At 21.7% G+C, this 13247-nt stretch overlaps 1 protein-coding gene across 1 annotated transcript in view; it reads left to right on the top strand.

Annotated features, from left to right (window-relative positions):
* LOC145266443 (uncharacterized) overlaps positions 1–13247 on the top strand; it is a 202355-nt gene that overhangs the window by 16227 nt on the left and 172881 nt on the right. The window lies entirely within an intron of this gene.

The raw sequence follows: 13247 nt of genomic DNA, 5'->3' as shown, positions 1-13247 counted from the left end.
TAAAGGATCATATAGATATTCAACACATAAAGGATCATATAGATATTCAGTACATAAAGGATTATATAGATATTCAACACATAAAGGATCATATATATATTCAACACAAAGGATGATATAGATATTCAGCACATGAAGGATGATATAGATATTCAGCACATAAAGGATCATATAGATATGCAGTACATAAAGGATCATATAGATATTCAACACATAAAGGGGAGTGTAGACATTTGGAACAACTGACATTGTCTTATGTGGAGAATATTAAATGTGTGAAATTAATTTAATCAAAACAGGATGTATTTGAAGTTTTAAAAGGGTTTCGATTCCCATAGCTCACTTAGGTTAAAAGACCCCTTAGAAATTTACAAAGACTTTCATTGTTTCCTTAGAAGATTTTATCCATATGATTTAAATTTCATGAAAATCGGATATGTTTGAGGTTTTAAAGGAATTATGCCCCCATAGCCGTCTTAAAGGCAGTCTTAGAGATTTTGGAACACTTCCATTCTATTCTACATTAGATTTGACATGGAAACAAATTTTTTGATTGTATTTAAATTCTCTAACCTTTCTTTGTATAGGAAATCACACACACCGACATATATATATTTATATATATATATATATATATGTATATATATATATCTATAAAAGTGAACGTGTCTGTCTGTCTGTCTGTCTGTCTGTGTACATTTCCCTACGCAATAACTCTGTCAATTTTTAGTCTATAGACTCGAAATTGGAAATACCGGGTACTGAGATTTGGGAAAATCGATGTGACGGGTGTCAACCAGAAATTTGGCTGTTAAGGGGTCAAATTTCAACGATTTGACCTTTAAGAACTCTATCAAACTCCTCCGACAATTTTGGGTCTAGACACTTGAAATTTTAGATATAGGTTCCTTGAACCTGGATCTAACTTAATAAAGTGATTTGAGCCCGAAACTATAAATTTTAAGGGGTCATAATAGGGGTCAAATTAAAAAAAAATTACTCTTTTTTTTTTTTTGCTCAGCATACACCTCCAAACACCCGGGCAACGCCGGGCTGAAATGCTAGTATATATATATATATATATATATATATATATATATATATATATATATATATATATATATATATATTTGTTAAAACTGGTGATTAGTAAAAATCTGAAAAGAGTGCTCAATACTATTGCAGAGCAAATATGTGTTTTATTTTTTATTACCGTTTTACCTGTTTGATTACATATGTTTCGGATGTTGGACCATGTTTCTGTAAGGTCTGACGAGGCTGTTGGATCAGAAACATGGTTCAACATCCGAAACATTTGTAACCAAACAGATAAAACGGGAATAAAAAAAATAAAACTATATATATATATATATATGTATATATGTGCTAGAAATTAGACGTGCCTTTTCTTTTTGCTTTTTTGAATTTTAAAACTTTAGTAATTCGCAAAACAAAACAAAACAAACAAACAAAAAAAATACAAGAGATATTTACTATTCTCATCTGGACGTTTGAAAGCACTTGAGAAGCGCAAATACAAAAAACAAAAAACAAAAAACAAATATATGTCCAAGTTAAATGGTTGATTCTAAATTCCTATTTAACACCGAATAAACTATTTACTACGTAAAATGAGCATCAAGCTATTTCCCCTTTATAACTGATTCGGAATAAAACTTTTGTCTTTAATATTAAAGATAATATTGGCGGTGACCTAACATCACCAAAAAATCCCCTTGCACAAATAGAATATAACTGACAAAACAATAAAACAAATTCGAAAGTAAAGCAGAAAAGAGAAAACAACAAAAACGAACGATATTATTAGCAGCATGGTGCAATTCCTTTTTTGTTTTTTCTTCAAATTTTCTTTCTTGTCCTGATTCGTTGATTGCATTCTCTCCCATGGTAACCTTTTTTCTTCTTATTTTCTTTATTTTGAATCCTTTTTTTGCGAAAAGGCCTGACATCACGGTGCCAAATAACTTTAAGTTAACGTTGTCGTCACCTTCTAACGCGGACCCATGCGTTGCATACACAGACAGTCGCAAAATGAACAAAAATGAAAAGAAATTCGACTCAGCTTATTCAGTTGAAATAAAACGAATTTATTCATGGTGCTTTCCAGAATAACGCATTGCATCTTGTTGTAAATGTCTCTTAGTTCGCCATGTATTTAACCAACTCTGTCGTCTCTATACGTGCTAAAAAATATCTCATGCTACCATACGTCCATCTCATGCCGGCACACACTTTTTTGTTCTCTCCATGTGGCGCCTTTTTCTTGATTTTTCTTTCCTTTTTCTCCCACCACTGTGACGTCATATCGCACAATGCCATAGTTTCATGCACTTGCTGCTAACACGCGTCAGCGGCTCTGTTACATATAAACAAAAACTAAATAGCAACGTTAAAGATTCAATGCAAGAAACAAATAGCAACGTGATGGTCTAACTACAAAACACAAATAGCAACGTAAAATTCTAAATACTAAAAATGAGCAAAAACATTAAAAGCTTAATAACAAAAATAGCAACTTTAAGGTCAAAATGGGGAAAACAAACAGCAGCGTTAAGGTCTTAATATAAAACATACCAAAGAAAAATTAATAGACACGTTCTGACCTAAATACCAAAGAAAAATAAAATAACGGTATGATGAATAAACAAAATAACAAATAGTAACGCTAAGGACTAAATACAAAAAAAAATTGATACCAACGTTCAGATCTAAATGCACAGCACACATGGATCGTCAATTTCTAAATACAAAACAAAATAGCAACATTTTAGTCTAAATACAAAAGATAAATAGCAACGTTAAGGTCTAAATGCCAAAAATAATAAGCAACATTTAAGGTTAAATAAACGGTAAATTTAATGTGTAAATGCCTAAAACAAATTATGGTCCAGATACAAAAAATAAATAACTGCGTAAATATTTAAATACAAGAAATAGTAACTTTAGGTCTAAATACACCTAAAAAATAGCAACATTACAAAAAAAAAATAATAAATAAATAACAACGTTGAAGTACAATTACAAAAAAAAAATAGACACGTTCAGGTCAAAATATCAAAGACAAATAACAACGTTAAAATGAATAGACAAAATTGTATATAGTAACGCTAAGGTCTAAATACAAAAGAAAAACAAAAACAAAAACAAATAGCAACGTTAAGATCGCAGTGCTAAACACAAATCGCAACGTTTGTTGAAACTTTGCCTTTATTACTCCAAGTCTTATGCGTTTACAAACAGCATAAGACATTTTCCTTTAATCCTTTACACTTTGCCTTTATTGTTCCATGTCTTATGCGTTTACAAACAGCATAAGTAACGGAATTTGTGTTCGTCAACAAAATCCGTTTTTCATGGTAACAAAAATGAAAGAAAAAAAGGAAAAAAGGCATTTCAACCAAATTTGTTGGAGAAAGGAAACTAATAAAAATGAGCAAAGAAATACAGACCCGAATATGTTTAAAATGATCCAAGTTTATTAACACAAAAAGTTATCAATTGCCTTTATTTCACAAGGCTGGGGTTAAAAAAACCCTTAAGAAATATTAAAAATGAATAACAAAAAAATAATACAAAAAAGACGACAATTTTACTTGTAAGAAAAGCTGAAAGGAATTTAAATGGGAATTGGTTAGAGGCACTGTGCCTATTATTAAGGGGAGACACATAAAGCCTACCAAAGCGGCTTTATGGTTTTCTGTTTCTTTCCTTTAAATTTAAAGGTATCTGAGCTTCTCAAAGGGAAAATTATTTTAATTCTTTCTCCCACTAAAGGTCAAAGAAACTTTTTGTTTGTGATTCCTATCGGAAAAGAAAAAACATTTTGTCAAAGAAAGACTGAACATTTCGTTAAAAGAAGGACTGCATTTAAATAAAAGAACTGTTTTCTGTTTTTTATATGTTCTTTTCTTTCAGCCTTTCTTATAAGTAAGATTTGTCGTCTTTTTTGTATTATTTTTTTGTTATTTATTTTTAATGTTTTTTAGGCAAAGTTTCAACAAACAAATAGCAATGTAAATATCTATTTACAAAAATCAGCAATATTTAAATTTACAAACAAATAATAAATAGTTACATTAAAGTAGCAAAAAAGCAACGTTAATGTATAAATATCAAAAATAAATGACAACGTATGATTTCAATACAAAAACAGTTGCAACACTAAGGTCTCAATACCAAAATCAAAGATCAAGGTTGAGGTCTTAATACAAAAAATACAAAAGATGGTTTAAGTCTAAATACCAAAAATATAATCTAAATACCAAAAATGTAATATATCTACCAAAAATGTCATCTAAATACTAAAAACAAATAGCAAAGTAAAGATCTTAATGCACAACGCAAATAGCAATAAAAATGGCAACATTAAGGTCCAAAAATAAAAAAGGAAAATAAAGGTATACATTTTAAAAAATAGGAAAATAAAGGGCTAAATACAAAAAACAACGTTAAGGTTTAAATACAACAAAGCAAATTAAAGGTCTAAATATAAAAATAAATGACAATGTTGTTGTCTAAATACAAAAATAAATATTAACATTAAAGGCAAAATTAAAAAAAAAAGAAACGTTAAAGTCAAAATACAAAAGAACATAAGTACATAACATGAACGTCTAAAGGCATGACGAAAACATCGTTAATGTTTGAATATAAAACAAATAACAACGTTTTAGTCTAAGATAATTAACAACGAAAAATGGCTAAATAAAAAATAAATAGTACTTTGGGGTGTTAGTAATAAAAAATAGCAAGGTTAAATTCTCAATACTAAAAACAGATAGCAAGGTCTAAATACAAAAAGAACGCATAGCAACGTTGAGGTCTAAATATATAAATTAAATAACAACATTAAGATATAAACACCAAAAAACAATTATCAACGTTAAATTCTAAGTACCAAAAATAGTAAGGTTTAGATATAAATACAAAATATGAATAGCAACATTAAGATCAAAATATAAATTTAAATTGTAACGATAGTCTAAATACCCCCCAAAAAACAACAAAAAAACAACGTTAAGATCTAAATAAAAATAAACAACTTAAAGCTCTACACACAAAATATATTAAAGCGTAAATACAAAAATACCAAATTTAAAGTCTAAATACAAAAACAAATAGTGACATTGAAATCTGAATAAAAATAGCAACATTAAAGATTAAATACAAAATCCAAATCACAACTTCACGATGTAAGTATAAAAAAATAAATAGCAGCAGTAAATATAAAAAAAAAACAAGTAACAACGTGAAGGCTTAAATACAAAAATAAATAGTAACGTTAAAGTCTCAATGCAAAACCAAATAGCAACGTTGTTAAGATTTGAATGCCAAAACTAAATAGCAATGTTTAAGTTTGAATACAAAAAATAACCATGTTAAGTACTACATATATAACAACGTTAATACAAACATACTATAAGTAAGTAGAAACGTTAAATAGCAAAAGTAAATGGCAACGTTAGGGGTTAAATGACCAACACCAATACCAAAAAGCAACGTTTAACTCTCAATGACAGAAACAATTTATCGACGTTCATAAAAAATGCAGAGACACATTAATGTGTCAATGCAAAAAATAAGTTCTAAATAGCAAAAGTAAATGGAAACGTTAAATGCCCAAAACCAATACCAAAAAAGCAACGTTTAACTCTCAATGACAGAAACAATTATCGACGTTCATAAAAAATGCAGAGCAACATTAATGTGTCAATGCAAAAAATAAGTAGCAACATCGAGGTCTAAATAAAAAAGAAACAAATAAAGATATAGACAATTAAACAAACGGCAATGTTGAGATCTAAAAAAAATAAATTAGCGACGTTCAAAACCAAATAAAAAACAGATAGAAAAGTTAAAGCCTGAATATAAAACATAATAGTAATATGCACGAAACGTCAATGTCTAAATATAAAAAAACATATTAACACCAAAAAACAATAGCAAAGGTACGATCTAAATACAAAAAATAAATAAATAGAAACCTTAAGATATAAATACAAGAATAAATAGCAACGTTAAAGTTTAAATATATATAGCAAGATTGAGATCTGAAGCAAAAAGTGAATAGCGATTTTTAGCTCTGAAAACAATATAGGTACCATCATTGAGGTCTAAATACCACAAAAAAAAAACAAATACAAAAAAAATAGCAACGTTAGTATCCAAACTAAAAAGCAAGTATTAATATAAAGGTGTCATTAAAAAATAAATAGTAATTTTAAGGTCTAAGTACTCTATACACAAATGAGCAATATTACGTTCTAAACAAAGAACACGAATAGAAACGTTAAGCCCCGACTTTTAATAAAAAATTCAGGTCTAAATACAAAAAATAAATAACAAATAGCAGCGTTAAATCTTAATAACAAACAAAATAATAAATTTAAGCTTTAAATACTAAAAATAAATAGAAACATTATATCTAAATACAAAACGTAATAGAAATTTAGATTCTAAATGTAATAGCAATTTTAATGTCTAAATATTAAATCTAAATAACACTTTTAAACAAAAAAAAACATTTTTAACGTCTAAATGCAAAAATAGCAACGTGTAGATCAAAACCGAGAAAATAAATGGAAATTTTCAGGTCTAAATACTGAAAATATATAGGAACATTAAGATGTAAATATGAATATAAATAGCAATTTTTAGGTCTATATACCAAAATAAATAACAAGCACCATTAAGAAATAAATATAAAAATAAATAGCACCATTAAGAAATAAATATAAAATAAAAAGCAACATTAAGAAATAAATATGAAATAAATCGCAACATTAAGAAATAAATATAAAATAAAAAGCACCATAAAGAAATAAATATAAAAATAAAAAGCAACATTAAAAAATAAATATAAAAATAAATGGTAACATAAATAAATAAATATAAAATAAAAAGCACGATTAAGAAATAAATATAAAATAAAAAGCAACATTAAGAAATAAATATAAAATAAAAAGCATCATTAAGAAATAAATATAAAATAAAAAGCAACATTAAGAAATAAATATAAAATAAAAAGCACCATTAAGAAATAAATACAAAAATAAAAAGCACCATTAAGAAATGAATATAAACATAAAAAGCACCATTAAGAAATAAATATAAAATAAAAAGCACCATTAAGAAATAAATATAAAATAAATAGCAACATTAAGAAATAAATATAAAATAAAAAGCAACACTAAGAAATAAATATAAAATAAAAAGCAACATTAATAAATAAATATAAAATAAAAAGCAACATTAAGAAATAAATATAAAATAAAAAGCACCATTAAGAAATAAATATAAAATAAAAAGCACCATTAAGAAATAAATATAAAATAAAAAGCACCATTAAGAAATAAATATAAAATAAAAAGTATCATTAAGAAATAAATATAAAATAAATAGCAACATTAAGAAATAAATATGAAATAAAAAGCAACATTAAGAAATAAATATAAAATAAAAATCACAATTAAGAAATAAATATAAAATAAAAAGCACCATTAAGAAATGAATATAAACATAAAAAGCACCATTAAGAAATAAATATAAAATAAAAAGCAACATTAAGAAATAAATATAAAATAAAAAGCAACACTAAGAAATAAATATAAAATAAAAAGCAACATTAAGAACAAAATATAAGATAAAAAGCAACATTAAAAAATAAATATAAAATAAAAAGCACCATTAAGAAATGAATATAAACATAAAAAGCACCATTAAGAAATAAATATAAAATAAAAAGCACCATTAAGAAATAAATATAAAATAAATAGCAACATTAAGAAATAAATATAAAATAAAAAGCAACACTAAGAAATAAATATAAAATAAAAAGCAACAATAATAAATAAATATAAAATAAAAAGCAACATTAAGAAATAAATATAAAATTAAAAGCACCATTAAGAAATAAATATAAAATAAAAAGCACCATTAAGAAATAAATATATAATAAAAAGCACCATTAAGAAATAAATATGAAATAAAAAGCACCATTAAGAAATAAATATAAAATAAATAGCAACATTAAGAAATAAATATAAAATAAAAAGCAACACTAAGAAATAAATATAAAATAAAAAGCAACATTAAGAAATAAATATAAAATAAAAATCACAATTAAGAAATAAATATAAAATAAAAAGCACCATTAAGAAATAAATATAAAAATAAAAAGCACCATTAAGAAATAAATATAAAATAAAAAGCAACATTAAGAAATAAATATAAAAAAGCACCAGTAAGAAATAAATATAAAATAAAAAGCAACACTAAAAAATAAATATAAAATAAATAGCAACATTAAGAAATAAATATAAAAATAAAAAGCAACACTAAGAAAGATATATAAAATAAAAAGCACCATTAAGAAAGAAATATAAAATAAAAAGCAACATTAAGAAATAAATATAAAAATAAAAAGCATCATTAAGAAATAAATATAAAATAAAAAGCAACACTAACAAATAAATATAAAATAAAAAGCACCACTCACAAATAAATATAAAATAAATAGCACTATTAAGAAATAAATATAAAAAGCACCATTAAGAAATACATATAAGATAAAAGCATCACTAAGAAATAAATATAAAATAAAAGCATCATTAAGAAATAAATATAAAATAAAAAGCAACATTAAGAAATAAATATAAAAATAAAACGCATCATTAAGAAATAAATATAAAATAAAAAGCAATTTTAAGAAATAAATATAAAATAAAAAGCAACATTAAGAAATAAATATGAAATAAAAAGCACCATTAAGAAATAAATATAAAATAAAAAGCAACATTAAGAAATAAATATAAAATAAAAAGCATCATCAAGAAATAAATATAAAATAAAAAGCAACATTAAGAAATAAATATAAAATAAAAGCACAATTAAGAAATAAATATAAAATAAAAGCACAATTAAGAAATAAATATAAAATAAAAAGCACCATTAAGAAATAAATATAAAATAAAAAGCACCAGTAAGAAATAAATATAAAATAAAAAGCACCATTAAGAAATAAATATACAATAAAAAGTATCATTAAGAAATAAATATAAAATATAAAGCACCATCAAGAAATAAATATAAAATAAATAGCATCATTAAGAAATAAATATAAAAATAAAAAGCAACATTAAGAAATAAATATAAAATAAAAAGTATCATCAAAAAATAAATATAAAATATAAAGCACCATTAAGAAATAAATATGAAATAAATAGCACCATTAAGAAATAAATATGAAATAAAAAGCACCATTAAGAAATAAATATAAAATATAAAGCACCATTAAGAAATAAATATTAAATAAATAGCATCATTAAGAAATAAATATAAAATATAAAGCACCATTAAGAAATAAATATAAAATAAAAAGCACCATTAAGAAATAAATATAAAATAAAAAACACCATTAAGAAATAAATATAAAAATAAAAAGCAACATTAAGAAATAAATATAAAATAAAAAGCACCATTAAGAAATAAATATAAAATAAAAAGCAACATTAACAAATAAATATAAAATAAAAAGCAACATTAAGAAATAAATATAAAATAAAAAGCACCATTAAGAAATAAATATAAAATAAAAAGCAACATTAAGAAATAAATATAAAATAAACAGCACCATTAAGAAATAACTATAAGAATAAAAAGCAACATTAAGAAATAAATATAAAATAAAAATCATCATTAAGAAATAAATATAAAATAAAAAGCAACATTAATAAATAAATATAAAATAAAAAGCAACATTAAGAAATAAATATAAAATAAAAAGCAACATTAAGAAATAAATATAAAATAAAAAGCACCAGTAAGAAATAAATATAAAATAAAAAGCACCATTAAGAAATAAATATAAAATAAACACCACCATTAAGAAATAAATATACAATAAAAAGTATCATTAAGAAATAAATATAAAATATAAAGCACCATTAAGAAATAAATATAAAATAAATAGCAACATTAAGAAATAAATATAAAATAAAAAGCATCATTAAGAAATAAATATAAAATAAAAAGCACCAGTAAGAAATAAATATAAGATAAAAAGCACCATTAAGAAATAAATATAAAATAAACTGCACCATTAAGAAATAAATATACAATAAAAAGTATCATTAAGAAATAAATATAAAATAAAAAGCACCATTAAGAAATAAATATAAAATAAAAAGCACCATTAAGAAATAAATATAAAATAAAAAGCACCATTAAGAAATAAATATAAAATAAAAAGAAACATTAAGAAATAAATATAAAAATAAAAAGCATCATTAAGAAATAAATATAAAATAAAAAGCAACACTAACAAATAAATATAAAATAAAAAGCAACACTAACAAATAAATATAAAATAAATAGCAACATTAAGAAATAAATATAAAAAGCACCATTAAGAAATAAATATAAGATAAAAGCATCATTAAGAAATAAATATAAAATAAAAGCATCATTAAGAAATAAATATAAAATAAAAGCATCATTAAGAAATAAATATAAAATAAAAAGCATCATTAAGAAATAAATATAAAATAAAAAGCATCATTAAGAAATTAATATAAAATAAAAAGCACCATTAAGAAATAAATATAAAATAAAAAGCACCATTAAGAAATAAATATAAAATAAAAGCATCATTAAGAAATAAATATAAAATAAAAGCATCATTAAGAAATAAATATGAAATAAATCGCATCATTAAGAAATAAATATAAAATAAAAAGCAACATTAAGAAATAAATATAAAATAAAAAGCACCATTAAGAAATAAATATAAAATAAAAAGCAACATTAAGAAATAAATATAAAATAAAAAGCAACATTAAGAAATAAATATGAAATAAAAAGCACCATTAAGAAATAAATATAAAATAAAAAGCAACATCAAGAAATAAATATAAAATAAAAAGCAACATTAAGAAATAAATATAAAATAAAAGCACAATTAAGAAATAAATATAAAATAAAAAGCAACATTAAGAAATAAACATAAAATAAAAAGCACCATTAAGAAATAAATATACAATAAAAAGCATCATTAAGAAATAAATATAAAATAAAAAGCACCATTAAGAAATAAATATACAATAAAAAGCATCATTAAGAAATAAATATAAAATAAAAAGCAACATTATGAAATAAATATAAAATAAAAAGCACCATTAAGAAATAAATATGAAATAAAAAGCACCATTAAGAAATAAATATAAAATAAAAAGCAACATCAAGAAATAAATATAAAATAAAAAGCATCATTAAGAAATAAATATAAAATAAAAAGCAACATTAAGAAATAAATATAAAATAAAAAGCACCATTAAGAAATAAATACAAAAATAAAAAGCACCATTAAGAAATGAATATAAACATAAAAAGCACCATTAAGAAATAAATATAAAATAAAAAGCACCATTAAGAAATAAATATAAAATAAATAGCAACATTAAGAAATAAATATAAAATAAAAAGCAACACTAAGAAATAAATATAAAATAAAAAGCAACATTAATAAATAAATATAAAATAAAAAGCAACATTAAGAAATAAATATAAAATAAAAAGCACCATTAAGAAATAAATATAAAATAAAAAGCACCATTAAGAAATAAATATAAAATAAAAAGCACCATTAAGAAATAAATATAAAATAAAAAGTATCATTAAGAAATAAATATAAAATAAATAGCAACATTAAGAAATAAATATGAAATAAAAAGCAACATTAAGAAATAAATATAAAATAAAAATCACAATTAAGAAATAAATATAAAATAAAAAGCACCATTAAGAAATGAATATAAACATAAAAAGCACCATTAAGAAATAAATATAAAATAAAAAGCAACATTAAGAAATAAATATAAAATAAAAAGCAACACTAAGAAATAAATATAAAATAAAAAGCAACATTAAGAACAAAATATAAGATAAAAAGCAACATTAAAAAATAAATATAAAATAAAAAGCACCATTAAGAAATGAATATAAACATAAAAAGCACCATTAAGAAATAAATATAAAATAAAAAGCACCATTAAGAAATAAATATAAAATAAATAGCAACATTAAGAAATAAATATAAAATAAAAAGCAACACTAAGAAATAAATATAAAATAAAAAGCAACAATAATAAATAAATATAAAATAAAAAGCAACATTAAGAAATAAATATAAAATTAAAAGCACCATTAAGAAATAAATATAAAATAAAAAGCACCATTAAGAAATAAATATATAATAAAAAGCACCATTAAGAAATAAATATGAAATAAAAAGCACCATTAAGAAATAAATATAAAATAAATAGCAACATTAAGAAATAAATATAAAATAAAAAGCAACACTAAGAAATAAATATAAAATAAAAAGCAACATTAAGAAATAAATATAAAATAAAAATCACAATTAAGAAATAAATATAAAATAAAAAGCACCATTAAGAAATAAATATAAAAATAAAAAGCACCATTAAGAAATAAATATAAAATAAAAAGCAACATTAAGAAATAAATATAAAAAAGCACCAGTAAGAAATAAATATAAAATAAAAAGCAACACTAAAAAATAAATATAAAATAAATAGCAACATTAAGAAATAAATATAAAAATAAAAAGCAACACTAAGAAAGATATATAAAATAAAAAGCACCATTAAGAAAGAAATATAAAATAAAAAGCAACATTAAGAAATAAATATAAAAATAAAAAGCATCATTAAGAAATAAATATAAAATAAAAAGCAACACTAACAAATAAATATAAAATAAAAAGCACCACTCACAAATAAATATAAAATAAATAGCACTATTAAGAAATAAATATAAAAAGCACCATTAAGAAATACATATAAGATAAAAGCATCACTAAGAAATAAATATAAAATAAAAGCATCATTAAGAAATAAATATAAAATAAAAAGCAACATTAAGAAATAAATATAAAAATAAAACGCATCATTAAGAAATAAATATAAAATAAAAAGCAATTTTAAGAAATAAATATAAAATAAAAAGCAACATTAAGAAATAAATATGAAATAAAAAGCACCATTAAGAAATAAATATAAAATAAAAAGCAACATTAAGAAATAAATATAAAATAAAAAGCATCATCAAGAAATAAATATAAAATAAAAAGCAACATTAAGAAATAAATATAAAATAAAAGCACAATTAAGAAATAAATATAAAATAAAAGCACAATTAAGAAATAA

The sequence above is a fragment of the Euprymna scolopes genome, chromosome 41 (assembly GCF_053919585.1).
Source record: "Euprymna scolopes isolate OS-2025 chromosome 41, ASM5391958v1, whole genome shotgun sequence".
Lineage (NCBI taxonomy): Eukaryota > Metazoa > Mollusca > Cephalopoda > Sepiida > Sepiolidae > Euprymna > Euprymna scolopes.
This window is presented reverse-complemented; position numbering and strand designations above follow the sequence as displayed.